At 44.4% G+C, this 20,105-nt stretch overlaps 1 long non-coding RNA gene across 1 annotated transcript; it reads right to left on the bottom strand.

Moving 5' to 3' along the window:
* Positions 1 to 16,728: 16,728 nt before the first annotated feature.
* LOC146817697 (uncharacterized) lies at positions 16,729 to 19,591 on the bottom strand. The gene is made up of 3 exons (XR_014962566.1): positions 19,500 to 19,591; positions 17,934 to 18,050; positions 16,729 to 16,943 (listed from the first exon to the last, which is right to left on the bottom strand). It is a non-coding gene; the product is annotated as an uncharacterized LOC146817697 (long non-coding RNA).
* Between the last annotated feature and the right edge of the window lie 514 nt (positions 19,592 to 20,105).

Raw genomic sequence — 20,105 nt, 5'->3', positions numbered from 1 at the left:
TTTTGCATCTTTGCTGCTTCTTTCTGCACTTCTCTTGCCTCTTTTTGCACCTATCTTCCCTCTTTCTGCACCTCGCTTGCTTCTTTCTAGACTTCTCTTTCTTTTTTCTGTACCTCTCTTGCTTCTTTCTGCACCTTTATTCCTTCTTTGTGCACCTCTCTTGCCTCTTTCTACACCTCTGTTGCCTCTTTCTGCACACACAGGGCTACTTTTAAACTGACCACATGGTCAGCAGTGCACACATGCAAGGGTAGAAAAGGGCTGCTGGCCTCTAAACTGCCATGCCCTATTATATGCTAGGGACTTAGAGGTAGTTTGAATTCCCCTACCCTATTATGTACTAGGGCCTTACAGGGGAGGTCATGTCAATCACAGGGGTACCCCCAACCCATAGTGTACCCTAGTGTATGTAGGTATTTTCACTGTATTCTAAGTGTCTTTCAGCATAGCACTGGCTCCGGGCCTGGTTAGGCAGAGCCCAGGGTCAGTTACCACCAGTACCAGTCAGCAAAAAGTTGGGGGGTGCCCAGGGCACAGGATGACTTTGCAACAAGGTCTTTTTCTGCACCTCTGTTGGTTCTTTATGCATATCTCTTGCTTCTTTCTGCACCTTTCTTCCTCTTTCTGGACTTCTGTTGCCTCTTTCTGCATTTCTCTTTCTTCTTTCTGCACCGTTCTTCCTCTTTCTGCACATGTCCTACCTCTGTAAGCATAGTTAGAAATTAGCATTTAAAAAACCTTAGAAATTCACGGAAAAGATATAGGTTTCAGGGACGTTATAGTTAGTAATTATCATTTAAAAAACCTTTGTAATTCACAGAAAAAATCCATAGGTTTCAGGAATGTTATATTTTGAAATTAGTATTTAAAAAACCTTTGAAATTCATTGAAAAAAACACAGGTTTCAGGGACGTTATAGTTAGTTGGACATTTCACTCATCCAAAACCAGAAAAATGTGGTCGTTATAGTTAGTTGAGCAAAGTATAACTCACACCTCCGCAATGCAGTGCTGATGACATCACATATTACATCACTCATGATATGGTCAGTGATATCACTGATGACATCACTGATGACATCTCAAATGTCATCACGGATGACATCATCCAAGTGATGATATGATGCACCTCCTCACACCCTAATATACCCTTTGATACACCCACTCTAAAATACAGACTACCATTCTTGAAACCTTAGACACACCAATACCAGTTACTACATACCCACTCACTGATTCCTAGGTCTACACACACATACACTCACTCACCCATACTGTCACGCACATACATGCAGTCACTCATCAATACAGCCACTATCATATGCACTCATATACCTATACAGACATTCACACACTGCCACTCACCCATAGAGATACTTACACAGCTAGTCAGTCATGCAAAAAATCAATCACACTCCCATTTACTCACCTGTACAGTTTTACACACACACCTCACTTATTCATACAGATACTAACAGATACTTACTCTCTTATACAATCACTGGCACAAGCACATACGCATCCACTCAGCCACTCACACAATCACTTACTCTCATATATAGTCATTTATATACTCCAACTCTCACATATACTGCCTTTCACATATGTAGTTAATCACACATGCACCACTGAGACATTCATTCACTCACCAACACAGCCATACATATACTCACCCACTGATACAGCTCCTCACAGATGCCCTCTTAAACCCATACACCCAGTGAATCACCCACTTACACATCAATGGAGGGAGTCACACACACCCCACCCACCCACACAGACACTCAGGCACCCATACAGATACTCAGACAACCAATCAATAACCCATATAGACACTCATGTAGCTACTCACCAACCCATGCAGCCACTTACACACCAACATACAGACTGATACAGATATTCACACAGTTTATTCACTAACCCATGCATTCAGTAAGACACGTTTATTCACTCACTTATAAAGTTAGTCACGCACCTTTTAAATCATACATTCAGACAGCCATACACCCACTCATTCTTCAATACACCTTGGCATATATATATTACATACTGGCGGTTGCCAATAGGTAGTTATAGTTAGGACCTAGTTACCATAGGAAAATTGTAACATTCTTTTCCCAATAACTGTGGCGCCGGTTGACGAATCTTCGTGAAATTTTCAAAACTGGTGGGGGGCTCCGGTCAGCTCCTATCCTGAAAGTTTGGGGGTGATTCATCAAGCGGGGGCTGAGAAAATATATATATATATATATAAACATATTTAAACTGTACAGAAACACACAGTCACTGGATGATGTCATCAGTGATGTCATTTGAGATGTCATCAGTGATGTCATGAGTGATGTCACTGACCATGTCATGAGTGATATAATACGTGATGTCATCAGCAGTGCATTGCGGGGGCGCGAGTTATGCTTAGCTCAACTAACTATAATGGCTGAATTTCTCTGGTTTTGTATGAGTGAAAATGTCCAACTAACTATAACATCCATGAAACCAGTTTTTTAGTGAATTTCAAAGGTTTTTTAAGTGCTAATTTCTAACTATAACATCCCTGAAACCTATGGTTTTTTCAGTGAATTTATATATATACATTTACATATATGTGTGTGTGTTTATATAAGTATACATTTTCATATCGTATTAAATATTAGTGAAATGTATTCAATTACCATGATATTAATGGCATTTTAAAGCTATTTAAGATTTACTACTTTAAACTATATATGTATTAGGAAACAATATTTTTGAATGCTTTTTAATGATTTTAGTGTGAAACTATATTTTTTCGATATTTCTGTAGGTACTGTTATAAGGATAGGAACTCCATATTTTTGTAAACATATTTTTGACATAATATTTCTGTTACATGATATTGTTGATTCCGGTATGTCAGTGATCTAGTTATATCACAAGTAGATCGGGATACCTTTACTGTTTCCTGAGCCCAAGATGATACTGCTTTTATTCCAACTAATCCCTTGATCATATTGGAGTATTCATTTATTTCCTAATGTGATGGCTAAGCTAGGTGCATTGATTATGTTGTACTGTGTGGGTTACAGAAGTTAAAGAAATCTGCCCACACAGTTATTCAAAGTCTAATAATGTTTATTAATAAATGAAGAATATATATGTGAATCATTGAGCCGGATGTCAAGGGGATTCCTCAGCATCTAAATGGGTGTAGGTTTCAAAATCAGAAGCAAGATACAAATTTATAAGTTTCCATACACAGGTATCCAATGGAGATCATGTGATGAAACTGAAACAACTGAAACAAAGGGATTATATAAGTGCAGGATTTGGAAGTTATAAGAAAGTTTGCAGATGACCTTAAAACAGATTCAGAAATGTAAACTCTTACTTCTGAGCAAGGTAATCAGAAATTTCTCACCTCAAATTTCAAGCATGGAGCTGAGGCTTTATGCGTCGGAGATGGGTACAACTTGAAGGCTGGGTCAGCATGAGCAGAAGATGGCTGCAGCAGTCAGTAGTTATAGTTACACTAATTTCACACGCCTGCCATGATTACATAACCATGATCACAGGTTTCAATATCCCAAACCACAATCCCAGATGTCACTGTTGTGCCATGCACCCCTTGAATATGTTCTGTATGTTCCTTTCTTCCAGCAGGTATATTTATCTTTTCTGAAAAGGGTAATTCAGAAAGGCCCAGGAGGCACCAAGAGTGAACCAGAGCAAATGTGAAAAGATGTTCTTGAGCTGTGCCCAGATGGACAGGTCATTGAAAATGTGCTTTAACAGAGGCAGACCCTGTTTTATGAAATGAGCTTGATCCAGGTCTGTCATTTAGTGTCACACTGAACTACTTCCTAACAAGGAAGGGATTTTACTGACATAGTGACCAGCTTTTACACAATAAAGACACTAGCTTTCATGTGTCCTTGTCGCAGCATTCAAACATTTACATCCACTCCCAATCTGCATGTGTTCTTCCTCGCTTTCTCCAGTGGAATTTATTTCTTCAAGATAACAGACGATATGTGCCCAGGATTCATGCTATCAGTGTTTTATATGCAGCAATCTGGAGAGGTAAATCAATGAGAACAATGCATGAGATAGATCAATTCACTACAAATGTGAAAGCGTCTTGAGTGCCTTGTGTATCCAATGCATTCTAAACCTAGGGGGAAATTGTGAAATAAAAGTATAATAATTACCCACTCAAGAACTCTTGCCAAGCTTAGAGGATTAGTCCATAAATGGAATCTATAATTGAGGAAGAAAGCAATAACACAGTCATAGACGTATCAGTGTAGACTAATGAGAGTGTGCAAGAAAAGGTAGCTCACATTGTGCTGTAGATGCAGTAATGAATAATTATAACACATTATATTTAGGAGGTCAGGAGACAAAAGACAAAAGGAAGATTGATGAAAAATGGAATAGTAAAAGATTACAAACAGATTTTCATTACAGCAAGAAGATTGCTACAGAAATGGCAATACAAATAGGATAAACCACTTTGCAATTAGTGGCAAACAGAGCTTTTTTAGAGTGGGTTAAATTGAGGCCCCTGTGAGTATGAAAGAATAGACACATTTTGGAAACAAATTGTATTTTCTCAATGAGTCTTCTTAACCAGATTGGGATTAATGGGCAGGCAAGGCTTGGAGCGCACTAGATCACTTTTCAAGTGGAGAATTAGGTTGGCAGAAGATGCTGCCCACTGACATTATTTTCACAGCATGTTCTTCATACTGAAGTGCTCATTAGGCCTGGGCCAAAATTCCGTTCCGTTCGTGGAAATTGCGATATTTTGGCATTTTCGCGTTCTGCGGAAAGCGCGAAAATGTCAAAATTTCCGCATTCCGCAGCTTAGCGATAATTTCTTTCTTGCTCGCGCTGTAAAATAATACATTCTCGCGCGCGATCGCCTTACCTGAATCCCTGCGTTCTCCGACAAGTTTTCTTGACCCGGTCGCGTTCTCCACGAGATGTTGGATTTTGGTAGCCATTTTGCGCTGTCTCGCGAGAGTTCGCGGGCGCATTAACGTCATTTTTCACGCGATCACGTCATTTGTCGCGCGATCACGTCTTTCTTCTCGCGATCATGCACCGCGCGAGTATGAGAAGATTGAGATCTCGAACATGTCATTCTACATCGCGAGCCAGAGGATGAGGACGCGGGCACGTGAAATCGAACGCGAACAGGAGAAAGAGACCGCGAACACGTCATATCCAACGCGACAGGGACAAAGAAGAGAACGCGATCATATCGTTTTCGACACGCCGGCGGAAGTAATGTGAAGCTCGAGAACTCAACAACGTAAAATTTACAATTTGGAGAGGAATATCGGCTCTAGCAGCATGAAACCATCTGCAAATACTGATTTTGGATGAAAAGAACTCCTTTCATTGACATTTGGCTTTCCTTTTTTGTGCAAGGAGTCATTTTTTTACAAGGTGGAGAGAGGGAGGAAGTGACACAGAATCTCCAACTTCCTGTTCCTGTCCAGCAGGCTCCTCCCAGTGCTTTGTCCATCTCCTGCTCATTCTGCCTTTGGATTTGGAGCTGGAAAGATCACTCTTTTTGTCTGCTGCATCATTGCAATTGGATTTCAGGATTTTTGGAATAGGATATTTTACAAGTAAGTGGTTGTTGTGTTTGATTGTGGGCATTGCAGTTGTTGTGTAACTACAATTTATTTTTGTTAATTAATTATCATCATTCCTTTTTTTTTTTTTTTTATTCTGTGGGTTGTAGTAGTAGGCCCGAGCTAGCCATGGGCATGGCATCATGGGTGTGTGTGTGCATGATGAAGCAACTGTTCCTTTTGTTTTTTGAATATATTTCATTTTCAAGCACATTTAGGGCATGGATGGCATTGGATTGAGTTGGGGAAGTGTGTTTTTTGGGGTGGCCTTTGTGATGTTGTTGGGCCTGGCCATGTGGCTGGTGGTCATTTTGAGGCCTAGGCCTGCTAGCTTGCCTGGCCTTGTCTGCCAACAGGCCTGCTTTCATCCACTAGGACCAGAGCAGGTAGCCACAGCTTTAGTAATCTACTGTTTTCTGTGTGCTCTGTTGAATTTAGACATCATTTAGGGCATGGATGGCATTGGATTGAGTTGGGGAAGTGTGTTTTTGGGGTGGCCTTGCTGATGTTGTTGGGCCTGGCCATGTGGCTGGTGGCCATTTTGAGGCCTAGGCCTGCAAGCTTGCCTGGCCTTGTCTGCCAACAGGCCTGCTTTCATCCACTAGGACCAGAGCAGGTAGCCACAGCTTTAGTAATCTACAGTTTTCTGTGTGCTCTGTTGAATTTAGACATCATTTAGGGCATGGATGGCATTGGATTGAGTTGGGGAAGTGTGTTTTTTGGGGTGGCCTTGCTGATGTTGTTGGGCCTGGCCATGTGGCTGGTGGCCATTTTGAGGCCTAGGCCTGCAAGCTTGCCTGGCCTTGTCTGCCAACAGGCCTGCTTTCATCCACTAGGACCAGAGCAGGTAGCCACAGCTTTAGTAATCTACTGTTTTCTGTGTGCTCTGTTGAATTTAGACATCATTTAGGGCATGGATGGCATTGGATTGAGTTGGGGAAGTGTGTTTTTTGGGGTGGCCTTGCTGATGTTGTTGGGCCTGGCCATGTGGCTGGTGGCCATTTTGAGGCCTAGGCCTGCAAGCTTGCCTGGCCTTGTCTGCCAACAGGCCTGCTTTCATCCACTAGGACCAGAGCAGGTAGCCACAGCTTTAGTAATCTACTGTTTTCTGTGTGCTCTGTTGAATTTAGACATCATTTAGGGCATGGGTGGCATTGGATTGAGTTGGGGAAGTGTGTTTTTTGGGGTGGCCTTGCTGATGTTGTTGGGCCTGGCCATGTGGCTGGTGGCCATTTTGAGGCCTAGGCCTGCAAGCTTGCCTGGCCTTGTCTGCCAACAGGCCTGCTTTCATCCACTAGGACCAGAGCAGGTAGCCACAGCTTTAGTAATCTACTGTTTGCTGTGTGCTCTGTTGAATTTAGACATCATTTAGGGCATGGATGGCATTGGATTGAGTTGGGGAAGTGTGTTTTCTGGGGTGGCCTTGCTGATGTTGTTGGGCCTGGCCATGTGGCTGGTGGCCATTTTGAGGCCTAGGCCTGCAAGCTTGCCTGGCCTTGTCTGCCAACAGGCCTGCTTTCATCCACTAGGACCAGAGCAAGTAGCCACAGCTTTAGTAATCTACTGTTTTCTGTGTGCTCTGTTGAATTTAGACATCATTTAGGGCATGGATGGCATTGGATTGAGTTGGGGAAGTGTGTTTTTTGGGGTGGCCTTGCTGATGTTGTTCGGCCTGGCCATGTGGCTGGTGGCCATTTTGAGGCCTAGGCCTGCAAGCTTGCCTGGCCTTGTCTGCCAACAGGCCTGCTTTCATCCACTAGGACCAGAGCAGGTAGCCACAGCTTTATTAATCTACTGTTTTCTGTGTGCTCTGTTGAATTTAGACATCATTTAGGGCATGGATGGCATTGGATTGAGTTGGGGAAGTGTGTTTTTTGGGGTGGCCTTGCTGATGTTGTTGGGCCTGGCCATGTGGCTGGTGGCCATTTTGAGGCCTAGGCCTGCAAGCTTGCCTGGCCTTGTCTGCCAACAGGCCTGCTTTCATCCACTAGGACCAGAGCAGGTAGCCACAGCTTTAGTAATCTACTGTTTTCTGTGTGCTCTGTTGAATTTAGACATCATTTAGGGCATGGATGGCATTGGATTGAGTTGGGGAAGTGTGTTTTTTGGGGTGGCCTTGCTGATGTTGTTGGGCCTGGCCATGTGGCTGGTGGCCATTTTGAGGCCTAGGCCTGCAAGCTTGCCTGGCCTTGTCTGCCAACAGGCCTGCTTTCATCCACTAGGACCAGAGCAGGTAGCCACAGCTTTATTAATCTACTGTTTTCTGTGTGCTCTGTTGAATTTAGACATCATTTAGGGCATGGATGGCATTGGATTGAGTTGGGGAAGTGTGTTTTTGGGGTGGCCTTGCTGATGTTGTTGGGCCTGGCCATGTGGCTGGTGGCCATTTTGAGGCCTAGGCCTGCAAGCTTGCCTGGCCTTGTCTGCCAACAGGCCTGCTTTCATCCACTAGGACCAGAGCAGGTAGCCACAGCTTTATTAATCTACTGTTTTCTGTGTGCTCTGTTGAATTTAGACATCATTTAGGGCATGGATGGCATTGGATTGAGTTGGGGAAGTGTGTTTTTTGGGGTGGCCTTGCTGATGTTGTTGGGCCTGGCCATGTGGCTGGTGGCCATTTTGAGGCCTAGGCCTGCAAGCTTGCCAGGCCTTGTCTGCCAACAGGCCTGCTTTCATCCACTAGGACCAGAGCAGGTAGCCACAGCTTTATTAATCTACTGTTTTCTGTGTGCTCTGTTGAATTTAGACATCATTTAGGGCATGGATGGCATTGGATTGAGTTGGGGAAGTGTGTTTTTTGGGGTGGCCTTGCTGATGTTGTTGGGCCTGGCCATGTGGCTGGTGGCCATTTTGAGGCCTAGGCCTGCAAGCTTGCCTGGCCTTGTCTGCCAACAGGCCTGCTTTCATCCACTAGGACCAGAGCAGGTAGCCACAGCTTTATTAATCTACTGTTTTCTGTGTGCTCTGTTGAATTTAGACATCATTTAGGGCATGGATGGCATTGGATTGAGTTGGGGAAGTGTGTTTTTTGGGGTGGCCTTGCTGATGTTTTTGGGCCTGGCCATGTGGCTGGTGGCCATTTTGAGGCCTAGGCCTGCAAGCTTGCCAGGCCTTGTCTGCCAACAGGCCTGCTTTCATCCACTAGGACCAGAGCAGGTAGCCACAGGTTTATTAATCTACTGTTTTCTGTGTGCTCTGTTGAATTTAGACATCATTTAGGGCATGGATGGCATTGGATTGAGTTGGGGAAGTGTGTTTTTTGGGGTGGCCTTGCTGATGTTGTTGGGCCTGGCCATGTGGCTGGTGGCCATTTTGAGGCCTAGGCCTGCAAGCTTGCCTGGCCTTGTCTGCCAACAGGTTGTCTTAAAGACATGCTTTTGTTGTGTGTGTCTGGTGAGTGTTGGTGTGCGATGCATGCTCCCTGCAGACCTTTTTGGGGCCTGTGAATGTTCGTATTTGCATTTTGTTGCATTAAAAAGGCAGAGCAGTGTGCTTCAGCATGCATCCTTTACCTGGCTTTCATAGGCCTTTTGTCAGCTCCTGGTGTTTCCCAGGCCCCCTGCTAGTGATTTGTGAGTGTCCATGTGGCTGGTGGCCTTTTTTTGTGTTGGGAGTTATTAGTGTCCTGCTTTTGCCATATAGGCCTGCATGGTTTTCCTATTGGCTTACTGCTTCCATCCATCCACCCCCTTTGCCAGCAGCAGCTCCATGGATGCTGAGATGCTCAAATAATGCAATGGTCCACCCCACTTCCATTAGTTTTTTATTTTGTTGTTTATTATTAACTTTCCTATCCTTCCTGAGAGTGTAGTGTGTGGCTGTACACAGTACTAGTAGTATAACATAGCTCTAGTTAAAAAAAATAGTCATAAATGGCTAGACTATCTTTTGTTTGCACTAGTACAGTACTAAGTAACTGAACCACAAAAACAAATGCAACATTTCACTGATGTTCTTCTCCTGTCTTCTTTGCTTTTAGGTGCACAAAAGACAGAGTAGGAGGTGTCATCGGCATCAGCTGGCTACCCGTTGTATGCCAGCCAGACAGAAGTCCTGCTGCGCATCACGCCCACGTGTGACCAGAACTTGTTGTGCATCTGCCTCCTGCCTGACATCTGAAGAAGATGGCCCCAAAGAAAGGTACCAGGTCCAGTACCAAGAAAGTTGCCGGTGAGAAGAAGGAACAGAAAAAGGAAGTGCCATTAACCACGACTGGTGGTGTGCCGGCCAATGTTTTTTTTGGCACCAAGGCGTTGTCCGGGAACCAAGCTGGGAGCAGCACAGCGGTCCAACCCCACCAACCTAGGCCCAAGGGCTTTAGTGTCGCAGAGGTAGCCAGTCTACTAACGAGCAGCGATGTTGGAAAAATGTCATTACCGCAAAGTAGTACACAATCAAGTTCAACGCAGGCGCAAACTCAGCAGATCAGTGTCAAGCTGCCGCAACCAGAACAGCAGCAGCCGCCGCAACCAGAACAGCAGCAGCCGCCGCAACCAGAACAGCAGCAGCCGCCGCAACCAGAACAGCAGCAGCCGCCGCAACAGCCCACCATAGTAGTTGTTGCTCCTGACGTAGGGGCATTTCAGGAAATCGAGCTTCCTGCAGACAAAGTGGAGCGAAGTCAAACCACTGTTTCAGAAGATCAATTGTCTTCCAGACCACCAGCAAGGAAAAGGAGGCTTAGTCCATCATCTTCTTCTTCAAGCCCCGCTTCTGATGATCGTGATGACACTTGGGTCCCACCAGCTCGGTCTGAGAGTGAAGTACGCCACAAGACATTGCTTCTGAAAAGGAAGGTCCCAGAAAAACTTAGAGTTATGGGGTAGATGTAGAAGAGGGGGGTGATGATGTTGATGAAGACGAGCCAGTCATCACGCACATTACTCCCGCCCCAAAGGGATTGGAGACCGACATTCTCACCCTATCCAGAAAGGCTGCTACTGAGCGGGATGTAGCACGGATCTCACCAACACAGGTTACACCACCACTACCTCCAGCTGCCATATTTTCCAAGGCCTGGCAGGGACCTACATCCAGCTCAACCATCTCAGTAGGAAGTGGTAGTAAAAGTCACAGTGTAGGTGGACAGGGTCACATATTTTCAAGCACCCCCTCAAGTTCATCTGGTGTTGAAAGTGGCACATCCAGCAGTGCCAGAAAGTTCTCCTCCCCAGTTTGGGACTTCTTTTCTGTTAGCGCCAAGGAGGAGAACGTTGCTATATGCGCAATTTGTCGGCAAGGTGTTCGGCGTGGTAAGCTTGGTACAAACTATGGTACCGGAGGACAAGCAAGTCATCTAAAAATACACCACAATATCGTGTGGGAGGATCACCTACGTAAGTTAAAAGAAAGTAGAAAAACGAAACCCTTTGAAGTTGGTCGGGAATCAGGGAGCGATATTATTGTGGTGGCAGGTGAAGAACAGGGAGGCATTTCTAGCCCTGTCTCCAGTAGTGCAGTCACTGCAGTGGTAACGCCCATATCCTCCTCAGTAACATCAGAGTGGCACCGCAGTAAGAGCCATACTCAGAGTGTGGGTGAGACACCAAGGCGACCGGCGAGTACCTCAATGAGACAATCTGTGTTGTTGAGCCTTAGTGGGTTAATGAAAACAGCACCACTAAGGAAAGTAAGCCAGCCTACCATTGACAGCATGTTTAGGTTGGAGGGGCAGTTCCAACGCAACCACCCAACGGCACGATTGTACAATGCGAAGCTGGCTAAAATGTTAGCGCTGGACCTTCTTCCTTTTTCATTTGTGGAAGGGGTGGGTTTCCTTGAATTTGTGTCTGCCATCTGCCCGAAATGGAAAGTTCCCAGCCGGTCCTATTTCGCAAGAATTGCTGTTCCGGCACTACATCATGATGTGCTGGAATTGGTTGGTCATGGTTTGCGGCAGAGTGTTGTGCACAATATCCACCTGACAACAGACATGTGGAGCAGTTGCCAAGCCACAGATTACATGTGCATCACTGCACACTGGATCTCTTTTGTGGGGGTTAGAGATCAACTATCTGCATGAGGTGTTGTTGACACAGCTGCGATTTTTGAAGGTACTCGGAAACATGCAACTGTAGCCATGTTCGCCATGGAGAAATCTCATACGGCTGAAAACATTTTAGAAGAGTTTCGCACCAAGATTTTGGAATGGCTGCAGCCCAGAGGGCTTGGTATTGGCTTTGTTGCCACAGACAATGGCAGTAATGTACTGAAAGCCATGGAACTTGGTTCCTATTTCAGGGTTCCGTGTTTGGCACACTGCATAAACATTATAGTGCAAGACTTTCTGAAAAAAGAACCCATAGTAAGCAATTTACTGGCCATCTGCCGAAGAATATGCACTCATTTCAGCCATTCTTTTAAAGCTCGGAAGCAGCTGAGGATCATCCAACGTGAACTTAGGATGCCAGTCAAGGCACTCATCCAGGAGGTGGCAACACGTTGGAACTCAACGTATTACATGCTTGATCGTCTGTACGAACAGCACAGGTCACTCAATGAATATGTCTGGTACAGAAGCAGTGATGCTAGTGTTAAAGGCATGACCCTTCAGAGGGAGCAATGGACCCTAATTCAATGCCTGACTGAGATGCTGTCTCCTTTTGAGGTCTTCACACGTGAAGTCAGCAAGGAGGACTGTACAATGGGCCAAGCTATCCCATTGTTGCAAATGCTAGAGCATGAGCTGAATAATGTGTCTGAATCCTACAAAGGTGTAGAGGACAGAAGGCAAGCCCATGACTTGGTGGAGAGCTTATCCAGGCGCTTATCAGAAAATGTAAGGATACAAAATAAAATTTTGTCACAAGAACATTACATTTGTGCCACAATTCTGGATCCACGTGCAAAATTAGGACTATTCCTTTCTTTTTCCGACAATGATGTTGCCCGCTACAAAAGTTGTATAGCTGAAGCAGCCATCAAGTTTGAAAACGAAGGGCTGCTAATTAAAAGCCCGCCACATCAACCCACAACAAGTACTGATACTGAAGCAGGCCATGCAGAATCAAGTGCAACTTCGTCGGCTGAGGGCAGTGCGGTTGGCTCACAATCGCAACACTCACCATCACCATCGACTACAAAAACAATAACTGGATCATTCGGCCGAGTACAATCATTATCAGATTGGTATGTAAAGATGGGCCTTAAGCACAGTGCTGATGCACAGAAAAAACAGCACAAAAGCTTACCAGCAGCAACCCTGAACATTGAGCGGATGGTCCAGGCCTATCTGGACGACCCAACAGAGGTGTACGTTGATCAAAACCCAGTGCAGTATTGGTATAGGAAAAGGTCTGATTGGCCACAGCTCAGCAGGCTGGCGATAAGCTATCTGGCTTGCCCTGTCGCAAGCGTCTCTTCTGAACGTGTTTTCAGTGCTGCTGGTTCCATTGTAACCTTGAGAAGGACCAGTCTATCTCCCAAAAACGTGGAGAGGTTAACAATGATCAAAATGAATCAGCACTTCATACCACCGAATTACACAATGCATGAATCAACAGAGGAAGATGAGGACAGCGGCTCAGGTGACGGAAGTATTGTGTCAGATGATTACCTACTACTGGAAGATCCCCCAGAGTTTGAGGACGAGCTATACTTCCCTGACAATTAGGCTCGCACTTACTGTCTTCCTCCCTTTTTTCCCCCTTTGTTTGTGTCTGTCGTTCCTGTTATAAACTTGTGAATCGCAACAAATGCATTATCACCGTCTTCTACTCTTCTAATTTAAGATACAAGTTTCAGGTGTCTGCCATTTGACACTACAGTCCTCAGAATCCAGCTCCTCCGCTCGATCATACTGCATCTCCTGGTCAATTCCATTTCCCTCATGAATGATGATTGGATGATGGTAACAACAAATTCTAACTTTCCTCGTCCTTCCAAAACAAGTGGACCATGAATCTGATGACTTCTATAGCTATCCTCCTTCAGAGCCGAGAGAGACTGGCCATTAACTGAAAATAAGATGCAACAGGTAATGATTGATGCCATGCATTGGCCGCAGAATGGCAGACTGAATGATGTAGATTTTGTTATGTGTGTTGCGCATGAATTGATGTAATTGTGCACTGCCACTAATCAACTTTCTACAGAACACACTAATTTTCCCCTTGTTGCAAACAAGAAATGTGTACTTCTCCTGCATCTTGGTGATACATTGCTTTTAATTCAATACAGGAAGGGGACTCACTCAATCTGCGCAATGCAAATGACTGTGACTTAACAGCACCGTCCATCATGATGATGGCGAAAGAGACGGCCCGTTAACTTAAGATGAGAAGGAACAGGTAATGAATGATGACAATTAATTGTATGCATTGGACACCTGACTCTGAGCTATTGGTCTTTGTGTTTGCGTTGTTTGTTGTGCACAAAGTGATGTCAAAGTGTACTAGTAGTAATCTATCTTTCTGTACACAATAAAGAATGACTCAAGTCAGTAATATTTATATTTCTACTCTGGGTGATTCATAAAAATTATACTTATACTGCAGGCCGATCTTCAGTCAGTAAAAGTATCAGAGATGATGATGAAGTCAGGAGGAGGATGTTTCAGGAGTGGCATAAAACGGAAAAGCCTAAAGGTAAACACGTCAACAACCACCACAGCAGACCCAAATGTCTGTGTAGAAGTTGAATAGAGTGTAGCGGTGGGATGACTGCAGTGCATTGATTTTACTAACTTTAACTGTAAAATGCTATGTTTGGAATGGATAATGTGCTTTGCGTTTGTCCAACTCTTTGAGAGAAAAAAAAAGGACTCTAAAGTGTTAACGTAGGATGTGCTAATGGTAAGCACTGTAGGCCTGATCTCTCCTGTTACTGTTGAAGGTTAATGCTGGAAACAGACTAGAGTAGAGATGATGCATATGCATACATGCCACCTCGGAAAGTGTTCTTGTTGCACTACACCATCACTTGTGCATTTGTTTTCACTTTCTTTCTCAATATCCCCTTTGGTTTTCAATCTAAAATTACAGGCCGGGCCTTGGCCAAAACTTTGTAAAACATTACAATGCATATTAATTACCTTACCAATCAATCACCTTTTTTTTCCAGCCGGGCAGTGGCGAGTGGCGAGGCGACACACCCAAGATTGATGGACGAGAGGAGCAAGAGGAATGCCGAGATGCAAAAAAACAGTCCACATTTATTTTTTTTTTTTTATTTATTTTTTTTTGAAACCGTTTATTACAAATCTCAAGAATATACAAATATGGGCCCACAACCTTCCGGCCGGCCGCTAGGAATGGCAGAAACATATGGCATACGTTCATAGAACACTTGGCGTTACAAAGGAGCATAAGCAGGAGTTATCAACATCATGGGCCACAGCCATAATACCCCACAGTACGGTTTCATTTTATACAAACAACAAGAAAACAACACCCACAAGGCTACCCACAGTCGAAAGTAGCAGCACGTGCTCCCCAATGGGGAACCCCAACTATCAGAGGAGTCCAAGGAGGGGAAGGGAAACAAAGCGAGGACTGGGGGAACCCTGTGCCCGGGGCTAGGGGCAGTCCACATTTTTGACCAGGATAAGACAGTAACAGTATCCACTTTTAACTTCTTTTAAATAATTTGATTAATATCTTGTATACAATCTTTACAACAGTGTGTTCTTGGAGTTGTTATTATCAATCATCATTACGTTTGCTCTGTGTTTACGATTCTTCACTACCAATATTTAAAATTTCTATTTGCTATCTGTTAAAGTATTAAGGCCGGAACAGAACAAGAAATAGAAGTGTATGTAATCCGGGTCTCATCATCATGCATGCATTGCCTTTTTCTCCCTTAACATATGGAATGGATATGGTATGGTAGTCTTCAATGATTGTCGTTTGTTTGTCTATGGATGCATACTGTTTTTCTATGTCAAACCTTTCCCAAAATCCCCCTTCCCATCCATTCAACAAACCCTAACCCTCTTCCCCCGGGCTGTGTGACTTATTGTCGAGGTGTAACTAAATTAAATGTACACCAATACTTAATCACACACTTGCTGGGGCGGATGTGGTGAAAGCAACACTACTTCAATTTCAATGCAGAGCGATGATCTTCTTCTGCTTGCCCACCCATGAGTAGGATATTTCAGAGGTTATTTTATTTAACAAAGGAACATATACCTCAGCATGAATTGCCGGCATTGATTGGATTTGTTTGTTGTCATTCCTCATATACAGCACTAACTGTTAGACTGTAGGCATAGTCAAGTGACTCGAGTCGACAAAACTATAGTTTGTAACTCTGTCTAGTAGGCTATCCTCATAATAACCACCATTCAGTTTTTTTGTCAATTATTTGAGCATATAATTGTTGCTCGGTAAATTCTGTGATGTACTTCATTCAACTACTCCTCTAACAGTCTCTCAAAGGCGATTGACTATCTCCTTTTTTTTTTTGGAAATGCTGCCACCCTGCCAGTGTATACTACTACTACTATACTACCACCACCCCAATCATGGCATGTATGAAAAAGGAAACCATCTTCACCATGCAGCCAGTGCTGTGCCACAGTTGGACATAAACATCAAGCACCGGTAAGAGAGAAGTTTGGGGGAGGCAGAATTAATAATGGACATGTTGTCAATGATTTCATTTTCAAACACCACTCCAAAGAATGCATAGACTAGAGGACAGACTGAAAGTACTAGAAGGACCAGTCAATGAGTGAGGTGTGTCGCATCTATCTGTTTGTGTCTTATACAGTCAGCAAATTATTGAAATCAAACACAGGCTATGGGCGGCCATGCACCAGCAAGGAAACAGTGTGATGTAAAACAGTTACCCCACCTACAAAACATTAACAACATTGCATGTAACATAGAAAAATATATTTAATTTACCCTAACAAATAAACTAAACCCACAAAAGCTGACCCACCCACCTCCCTAACCCCAACCACTGTCCACAGTAGAAAAAAGTCAAACGCCAAACGAGTAAAGAACAGGAATTAAAAAGGGGCAGTGACAGGGACTAACTGGTGGGGCGGGACTGGAGGAGGACACGCATCTGGCGCATCTCGTCCTCTAAATGGGCGACGCGGCGTCTAAGGCCACGGCAGTTGCAGCCACAGTGGGGGGGGGGGCACCGGAGATGACACGGTGGCGGCGGGCAGCCGCCAGGCGGTGGCGCCGTAACGCTGGAGGGCGGTGGCTGGGGCCCGGGGCACTGGAGGAGGCTTCAATAGCTGCTGCAGTCTCCTCCTCCTCCTCGGCTAGGACCACCAGCCGCCGGTATTCATGCTGGATTGCCTCCAGCTTCCGGCGCCGTGCCTTGGCGGCCAACTCCTTCCGGTTGAGTTTCGGAGTTGCTGTGTATCAAAAAGAAAAAAACAAGACAATTGTAAAATATAGTCTTAATAAAACAGTAGGACAAGGTAATTATTTATACACATAGTGGCATGGTAGAGTAGCACTATAAAATAAAGCACAGTAGTACATAACATTTTAAATGGCGCCCGTCCTTCTTCCTTCCACCTGTCTTACACTTTTTAGTTGAACAGTGCACCAGGGGCTCTTCTCCATAAAACTTTCAAAGCGGAGTTCAAATCAGATAGATGAGGCCATTGGTTACTCAATACTCCGGCTCCTAGTCCTATACCAATTAAAGGGAATTCTAGTCTTCTAGTTCACTCTTCAAACGTCCCCAAGAACTCATACTTACTTACGACATCAGATAGCGGGCGGACTTTGTCCGCCCGCCATCCGACTGCTAAAAAGGGTGGGGGTCCCGTGGGGACAATTAATTAGGATGATGCGCCCGGCACAGTGGCGGGCGCACCCTGTTTTTTTTAATTTAAATTCTGGTTGGCTTTGCTGAAAGCAATGCTAAAATGTTGTGCTGCTTTTCCAAGCACAACATGACGGGCCCCGCACGGAGCCTGTCACGTTTTGCTTTGAAAGTCGGGGGGGTACCATAGCATCGGTAGGTACCCTCCATGGGGGCCCCCAAGCATACTCTGCAATGTGTGCATGCCTTTCCGTGGCGGACTGCAATGCCGCCACGCAAAGGCATTCCAAAATGCAGATTATTTGGCTGGCGGTGTGGTGAGAGAGACACCACCGCCATATTGAACTCTTTTCCGCCTGGACATGTCTGAATATTTTCTACAGGGATGGCGGGAGGTTTGCCCCTGCGGTGACGGCAGTGAATTCTAGCCGGCCCGGCGGGGGCAATACACCCACCATCCTAATGGGGGCCCTAAGTCACAACTGTACAGTATACATATACATACAGTACACCCTTGCAGTGAGTGTGCTGTCAAGTTCAACAATAGTTAAAGATTATGAATCTAACTTACCACCGCCTGCCACTGGTGCTGCCACTCCCCCTACCGCTCCGTTGCTATCTGCAACTGCCGCATCCTCGCCCTCGGCGTCGCCTTCGCTGGCCCCAGCAATGGTGGTCGGTAGTGCGCCTAGAAAACATTACACATTTATTAGGCGTCATATACACCTCCCCCCTATTGATCAGTAGCAAGGTTGAAAAATGAGTTAATACTAACATACATCACTAGTACAAATCAGGTAGTAGTAGAGTAGACACTAATAGTTATATGATCATTGTAGCCTTTGCTTGATTAGCCCTAGCCATGCACATGTGACGTTACCTTTACCTTGCAGCTTCTTAAGACACCTTTGAGCCCACATGACCTGCCTCACACTGCTACTGTCTAGTCTACGCGCTGCGTACAAGCGGTCAACAAACATTAACAAGCCACTTTTTTAGGAAGAACTGGTGTACTACTGTTACTGTTAGTCCATATTGCTTATCCATAGAGGCTACACTTTTTGGCACGGCTGAGAAATGCTTGCAAGTTGCAATATACTAATGCACACCATTTCTTTTTTCGCATTACAGACGCAAAATTCCCTTCTACGAACCAGAGCCTCTGAAAGATGCACCAACTACCAGTACTAGGTTCTTCTGAGGTGAGGGGTCCATTCACTCACATCTTCATTTATAAATATATATAAACTAAATTGCTATGGGATGGTGGTGCTGCCTTCCACCACTGTTCAGTTATCATGATTTAATTCCCAACTGTATAAGTGTAACAATGTATATTGTTTTAATGTTATTGATTTGCCAGTTGGTGCTGCTAAGAAAACAGTGTACAGACCTTCTCAAATTGAAATAAACATTTTAAACTTACATAGACGTCGTGGTATTTGGTGTGGAGTGGACTAAGTTACACGAGTGAGCAAATTAAAGTAAGGGTGTGCATGTGAATTGCTTCCACGACAGAGGTTGGGTGTGTTATGTTCTGGGTTGTCTACTTGTTGGGTATCTTGGGGGGAGGGTTCCGAGACCTAATAGGTATGACAAGACAGTACTATAGTCAAGCAGTGGAATTGTGATGGGTGCGGAATTTCTGATTGAGGTGTGCAAGGAAGGTCCAACCTACCATCACCAACATCCTATTTTCTGGTGCAAATGTATGTGCAAGATCCCTACAACAGTGGTATGTCCTATAGGGTATCATATCAAAATATTAAGAAATCTGGTAGGGCTGTTGCTGTGAATTTTCAAAGCCTCAACATCACTAAGAGTAAAAGTAGTACAAGACAACGACCCAACGGATTGTACGAGCTACTGGTGAATATGAGTTTTATATTACAACCTTTCACAAAGAGTGGCACTGGCCAACTGGGCAAGACTAGCTACTACAGTACAGACAGATTGATAGGATGTAGTAGTACTCAGAGTCATCATAGCGGAGGCAGGGATAAGATTTTTGAAACCGTACAGATCGAAGGATAATTGGTGGTAAAAAAATAGCATTTGGAAACACACTATAGTTCGGGAGAAATGGGGCAGTAAAAATTATGGAATAAGAAATATTATTAAAAACAAGAAGACTTACTGGGGCCAGCAGAGGAGCCCTCAGCGGTGTCCTCCTGGTGGTGTTCCTGTCCCGCCGACTGCCCAGTCCCTGTCGGTCTGCCCCTGGGTGCTGATGGACAGGGAAGATATAAGAAAGAGACAAACATTGATGGATGGTGTCAAACAAATACAATATTTTTCAATAACGGTCAAAAAACACTTATGTAAACAACAATTGCAATAACTACATTGACCGATCTCATCTGGTCAACAGGTAATATCGGGGGATTCGCAGTTCGACTACTTAAGTTACTATTTATCAACAGTAATCCAGTCTTCCATTCTGATTAAAGAAAACTAAGTTACTACTAAGCCTAAGTAGTAGTACAACGTACCACCCAACCTAGCCCACCTATTCCAGGCATGCCAATTGTACATTAAGTATGCATTTCCACTGTATTCCTCAACAATGCGTATGGTCCAATCATGGAGGACACATGAACATGACTACATTTTTTGTATACACCAAATTTTGGTTTGATTGATGCTGATCTGCTACTGCTAAGTAACTGCTAAGCCTACCTCCACTCATTGAACAAACTAGAAAAGGTTCTAAAGACTGCCGTACTAGCTGCACGTCACGTAA

The sequence above is a fragment of the Triturus cristatus genome, chromosome 6, assembly GCF_964204655.1.
Source record: "Triturus cristatus chromosome 6, aTriCri1.1, whole genome shotgun sequence".
Taxonomy (NCBI): domain Eukaryota; kingdom Metazoa; phylum Chordata; class Amphibia; order Caudata; family Salamandridae; genus Triturus; species Triturus cristatus.
This window is presented reverse-complemented; position numbering and strand designations above follow the sequence as displayed.